The sequence below is a fragment of the Schistocerca nitens genome, chromosome 9 (assembly GCF_023898315.1).
Source record: "Schistocerca nitens isolate TAMUIC-IGC-003100 chromosome 9, iqSchNite1.1, whole genome shotgun sequence".
In the NCBI taxonomy this organism is placed as follows: domain Eukaryota; kingdom Metazoa; phylum Arthropoda; class Insecta; order Orthoptera; family Acrididae; genus Schistocerca; species Schistocerca nitens.
In genome coordinates, this window is record NC_064622.1 from 398,799,030 (window position 1) to 398,805,435 (window position 6,406).

The 6,406-nt window shown below is 44.8% G+C and overlaps 1 non-coding gene across 1 annotated transcript; it reads right to left on the minus strand.

Moving 5' to 3' along the window:
* Window positions 1-3,169: 3,169 nt before the first annotated feature.
* Window positions 3,170-3,244, minus strand: Trnat-cgu (transfer RNA threonine (anticodon CGU)). The gene has a single exon. It is a non-coding gene; the product is annotated as a tRNA-Thr (tRNA).
* Window positions 3,245-6,406: the final 3,162 nt, after the last annotated feature.

Sequence of the window (6,406 nt, forward strand, 5' to 3'; positions counted from 1 at the left end):
GGTGTTGTGCACAACCTGAGCGCCATTAGCGATATTACGTCGACAACAGCAGCGCACAAAGGGGCGCTTAAACAATTATTGGACGCATTCGAAAATTTCTGCTCTGAAATATTTTCGGAAGTGGTCAGAATAACGTAATATGCGTTAATGCGTCCAACCAGATACTCCATTAACATTATTAGCGTAAGCTACGAATGATATGATTTTTGTAAACGTTGGAATTATTAGTCAAGCGCATGTCACATAAATCATTTTTAAAACTTGTTTTTTGAGCACGGATGCTGCGATTAGCTATGTAAAATTTCCAGAATTGTCACAGCGTGCAATGGGAGAAATTCATCGAACCTCCATCAGTTTGTAGATACGCTATGCTATATTTTTTACACTGTTCTTTAGAAATTTCGAAATTGATCCATCCTATAAACAAATTTAGGAGAAAATATTTTACTCTTTAGGCCACAATGATGTGTACATTTTAATCGGTGAAATTTCATCGGTTGCTACAGCGTAATATCTTTTTATATGCACTCCAGAACTGTTTCTATTGCTCCGCCAAAACTTGTGGAAGTTATTGTACGCCTTTCAATGCAGCTCTGTTGGTCACCTACAGACGTCCGTACTGGTTACATGGCTGACGTGGGCCTTAAACTTTAAGCCACATATTGGTAATGGTGCATTCTGCGTTGTGCGAGTTTCAAATCTGCCATCTTTCAGTGCGGATTATTTCCAGTCAGTGACAGAATCTTTACTTTTCGACAATTTCTCCATAATTCGACGTTATTTCACATTAGTATTAAATCCTTTATGGCCATATGTAATGAAATTACATTCATAACCAAAGTTTTCAGAAGTATATGACATTTGTATTACAGCACACCGGTACACATTACTTGGGAAGCAATCTGAATTCATTGTTACTGCAATAGAAAATTAATGTAACATTTACAGTCAGGGTCATCATGTAGTTTTAAGAAAGAGAAACCAAATACATGTCAATGAAAGACTTTCTGAAGCAATAACTTCACTACTGGAATCAGTGTCATCCACAACGGTTGTTAAGACGTGTAAGCAAAAGATACCTGCAATGCATTCAGATACTACCCGCACAACACACAGGTCCCGCAAGACATCTGACATGTCAGGTGTTACCAGCTCTGTTCGCTTCTAACCCCATCCATTTGGATCAGAGAGACAAGAAAAAAAAATCGTTCAAATGGCTCTGAGCACTATCGGAGTTAGCAGCTGAGGCCATCAGTCCCCTATAACTTAGAACTACTTAAATCTAACTAACCTAAGGACATCACACACATCCATGCCGGAGGCAGGATTCGAACCTGCGACCGTAGCACCTAGAACCGTTCGGCCACTCTGGCCGGCAGAGACAAGAAAGCGAGTTAATATTGAAATGTCATCCAGTCTGAGCTACGTTCAAACTTCATGTGCCTAGCTCATAGGGAAGCTAGTTTAACACCAACTGCAAAATTTACACTGAAGACACAGACAAGAAACTGACCCAATAAAAACGTGGTAGAAAAGTATATCATAAAAATAAAACACATTAAATGCTATCAGCATGAAATAATTAATGATCCAACATGTGAATTATCCATTATTCACGCACGTGAAGGAGCAGTACACTTTCAAACAAAATTATTGTTTCATGACACCAATTTTAATTACATTGCCAGCTTGTGAGCGCAGGATGGACTGTTCTATGTTCTTTTCAGGCAAATAACCATGTGGGGCGGAGTGAATTTTGATTGGGAATGTTTGGGAGGAAATTACCAGTTGTGGCATCTATCTGGTAACCAGGGATAACCTCCAGAGAACCGTAGTTTGACTGGGAGTTGGTACTACCACAATTTATTACTGAGACAATATTGTCCGTTATATCAGGAAAAAACTAAAATGTTGTGTATGTGTACGTGCGTCTTTATGTGTTTTTCTATGTATCTCTGTACGAAAATTGTGTGTCGTATGTGAGGATCTCCGATGTATGAAACTCCATATCATCTGTAGCATGATGAAAATAAATAACTGTGATAAATCAGTTATTTCTGTTAATTAAAGGAATGTCTCAGTCGAAATTTTCAACCAGTGTTCAGTCTATAAAGTGTAAAATAATTAATGATTCGGCAAGTGAATTATCTGTTACATACGTGAAGCAGCACTGTACTTTTAAGTAAAATTACTAACTCATGCTATGTGAGAAAGTTATGTGACATAGTAAAGTAAAACTAATTTACAGTGCCAGTTTAAAAAATGTCGCCTACAACCCAAAAGCTTAGTATCCTAACTGAATGAGGGTCTATTATTGTCTCGAAGAACTTTTTTTAAGTTAAGTTCCCAGCTCGTAAGAGCAGTCTGGGTTGTTCTAGAACATCGTTCATTTCATAGCAATAACTACTAAGTAGGCTCGGAGTGCGACAGAGGGAATTTTAGCTGGTAATGATTGCGAGTGTATCAAATGACGTTCATAACCTGTTAAAAACTCGGTTTGAGATCTAATAAAATTTCGTTCGTTTACACAGGCGGCCACACAGCAGTGACTGAACTGCAAAACATACTTTCGTCCTGCACATGTATTGGGTTACTGGTAGATGAAACTGCATTGCTGCATAGTATCTGCGTTTTCTGTTAGACAAAAGAGGATAGCAGTCGTCCACTATGGCCTACATCTGTTTCTATATTACAATTAATTACTTGAAAAATTCTATTTGGTACAGGTCAATGCTGTGAAGCTGGTATTGATACTACTCCCACTTTAGGTTTCTGTATCCATGGAATATATTGCAATGGAACTTCTAGGTTTGAATGTCAAGTGAAACAATATATACCCGACCGTGAGAACAATATACTCGCCCACTCAACGTTTATTACTCCAGAATGTGCACGACTATTCCGGTTTACTACCAGTAACATGTTAAACTCGCGACTGACCCTTAAATTTTATTTAAAATGCCAGTCTGCCACTGTCGTACACATATTCATTAATCAACTGAACCTTCCTTATACATATAGCACAGTTACGAAGAAAACAGTTTACTTCCGAGCGCCTTCTACTCTGTTGTAGCTTCGTTCTCACAATTTATTTACCCTTTCAGAATGAGATTTTCACTCTGCAGCGGAGTGTGCGCTGATATGAAACTTCCTGGCGGATTAAAACTGTGTGCCCGACCGAGACTCGAACTCGGGACCTTTGCCTTACGCGGGCAAGTGCTCTACCAACTGAGCTACCGAAGCACGACTCACGACCGGTGCTCACAGCTTTACTTCTGCCAGTATCTCGTCTCCTACCTTCCAAACTTTTCAGAAGCTCTCCTGCGAACCTTGCAGAACTAGCACTCCTGAAAGAAAAGGATACTGCGGAGACATGGCTTAGCCACAGCCTGGGGGATGTTTCCAGAATGAGATTTTCACTCTTCAGCGGAGTGTGCGCTGATTTGAAACTTCCTGGAAGATTAAAACTGTGTGCCCGACCGAGACTCTAACTCGGGACCTTTGCATTTCGGGGGCAAGTGCTCTACCAACTTTTTTTTTTTTTAAGGAACAGGGATGTTGTTTTTATTTATTTATTTATTTTCAATAAGGATCACTCTGTTAAAAGGAACATATAGACCATTTCATCGTATAGTATGTGCATTACATAGTGAGTGGTGAGAGAAGCGTGAGGTTCATCATCAGCTGTCAAATGTGCACACCGACTGCACCCGGCACATTCCAACTGCGTGGGGGGTCGAGGAAGACTGCCTGAAGATAATTGGCAAAGGTTTGCCGATAGTGTGACCATCTATGAACCTCACTGTGGGCTTGCTGCAAGAAATACCAAAAGTCAAGTCGCGACGTGGCAGTATCCCCATAGAGGTACGCGATCGTCCAACCTTTGATCCAGATGATCGACTGTGATTTAGTCGCCGGAAAGTAGTCACTCTCCGGATGTAAGAAGGAAGCAGGTGTAATATGTTGCGGGGTCACACGGAGGTAGCAAGCCACCATCTGTCTTCCTAGGAGCCAGACGTCCTCCACCGCGATACAAGTTAAGCGGTGATGGTCGTCATCCACTTGGTGACATTTCGGGCATAGTGGAGTGTCCACTAGTCCAATTGCATGGAGCCGTTGGTGGGTGTTGAACTTGCCACAGGCGACAGAGAACCACAGTGCCCGAACGAAGGTAGGAAAGAATTTTTGGTGCACATGTCTCCAAATCTTCGGCCAATGCAACCTGGGTGTTTCAGTTCAATTACATTACAACTTATCCGTCGTAGCAGCCAAACATAAAAATTCTTCGCGCATGGCGGTCTCGTGCGCGGAAGCTCGTCTCTGATATAACTAAGTTCCACGATAAATGTTGAGACATGCGCAAAATGTGGCGTAATGTTGCCCACCGCCACCGGCGGTGTGAGGGACGCTGGAACCAGGAGATCCAGTAGGCGGGATGTAAGGGAATCACGCCCGCTACGCCATTGCTTATACATTGTGGCTAGAAGGAGCGCCGTCGCACGGCAGTGAACATTCGTAATCCCCCCTTGTCCGTAGGGAGAGTGAGCGTTTCGTATCGCACCTTGAGGGGCGATCCAATCATCACGAAATAGCCTAGTGCTGATTGAAGTCGACGTCTGAGCGTGAGTGGTAGGAGCAGGATCTGCGAAAGATGCACCATTCGAGAAACCACATAAGTGTTCAGGTACTCGACTCGCTGCAAAGGATCAAGGCGCCGTAGGAGATGTTGTCGGACCATGGTACGTGTTGTCTGTAAAATACGTCGGTAGTTAACTGCTGCAGTATGTTTTACAGATGAGGTAAAGTCGATGCCGAGATAGCGGAATCGTTGCACATAAGGAAACGGACTGATTTCTTCCGGCGTAAGGCCCCTTGCCACCGGCATTGCCGCCGATTTGTTCATGTTCACTGCACTACCCGCCGTCACACTGTGGTCCAACAACAGTTCAAGGACCGTCTTCACCTCTTCCTCAGAACGAACGAGCAGCAGGAGGTCGTCCGCATAGGCACGACATTTGAAGGTGTAGCCCCGTAGTTCCATCCCAGAAAGAGAATTGGTGAGCCTCCCAATTAATGGTTCTAACGCTATCGCGAAGAGCAGCATCGAAAGAGGGCAGCCCTGGCGAATGGATCGTCGAATTTGAATGGGCCCTGCTATACGCCCATTAACCTGTACCAAGGATTGTGCGCCCCCGTAAATCCTTCTAATGAGACCAGTAAAACGGTCTGGAAAACCCATTTGTTCCAGTACAGCATACAGATAGTTGTGGCGCACCTTATCAAAAGCACTGTCAAAATCAACCGCCACCATCGCCGCTTTAAGCCGGCACTCCTCCGCCAGCGCTATCACATCACGGCATTCGCCAGTAGCTGTTTGCACATTCACCGATCCACCCGGTGTCGTCTGTTCCGGAGAGAGAACGCTACGAATTAACATACGACATCGGGACGCTAGCAACCGTGCAAAGATCTTATAGTCGGCATTAAGCAGGGTGATGGGGCGATAATGTGTGACCGTAATTCCTGGCTTCGGTTTATGTACTGGCACCAGGAGGCCTTCCATAAAAGCCGGTGGAATAGGCGCATCGGAATTTAACATCTCGTTGTACATTTCCGTCCATCGCGGTGCCATTTCGTTGCGAAATTCGCGATAGAATTCAGCAGGAAGCCCATCAATGCCTGGGGACCGATTCAACGCACCTTGTGCGATCGCATCATGTACTTCCTCACAGGTAATGGCTTCCAGTAAGGTTCCCGCGGCTTACACCGTCAGTGTACGGGAGACGGACGTGGCTATACGGTCGAGGTAATCGAAATGGTCGACGAATGCAGAGACAATGTCCGCTTGACGCGTCACTCTTCGGTCTTCGCGGGTGATTAACTCCCGTACCAAAACGCGTCGTCGGTGCTTTCGTTCATTCACGACGTGGTGCATGGAAGGAATCTCGTGCCTTATCGTATCGTGACATCTGGCGCGCACCATGGTTCCCTGAAGATGTTTCCGAGCTAAAGCCACTAGTTTAGCTTTTATCCTTTTGCGTTCGATCCAGATGTCCTGTCCCGGCGGGCCATCATCCAGGTCGCGCAGTGCTGCAAAATAAAAGTCGGTGGTACGGCGGCGCCATTCTGCCATTTCCCTGCTATATGAGATGAACGTACGGCGAAGCGCCGGTTTAGCACAAGTCAGCCACCAATCAAGCTTCGTCGCATACCTTCCAAACCTTCGCTCGCACAACGTCCATGTCTCAAGGATCCGTTGACGGCATTCAGGATCATGGAGATGTTGAATGTTTAGTTTCCACGGGGCCTTACTGTTCCACACCTCTCTACGGGGAAGAAGCACCGTACAGATGTAAGCGCTGTGATCGGAAAATGCCAATGGCCAGCGTTCCGCGTCCTGGACATC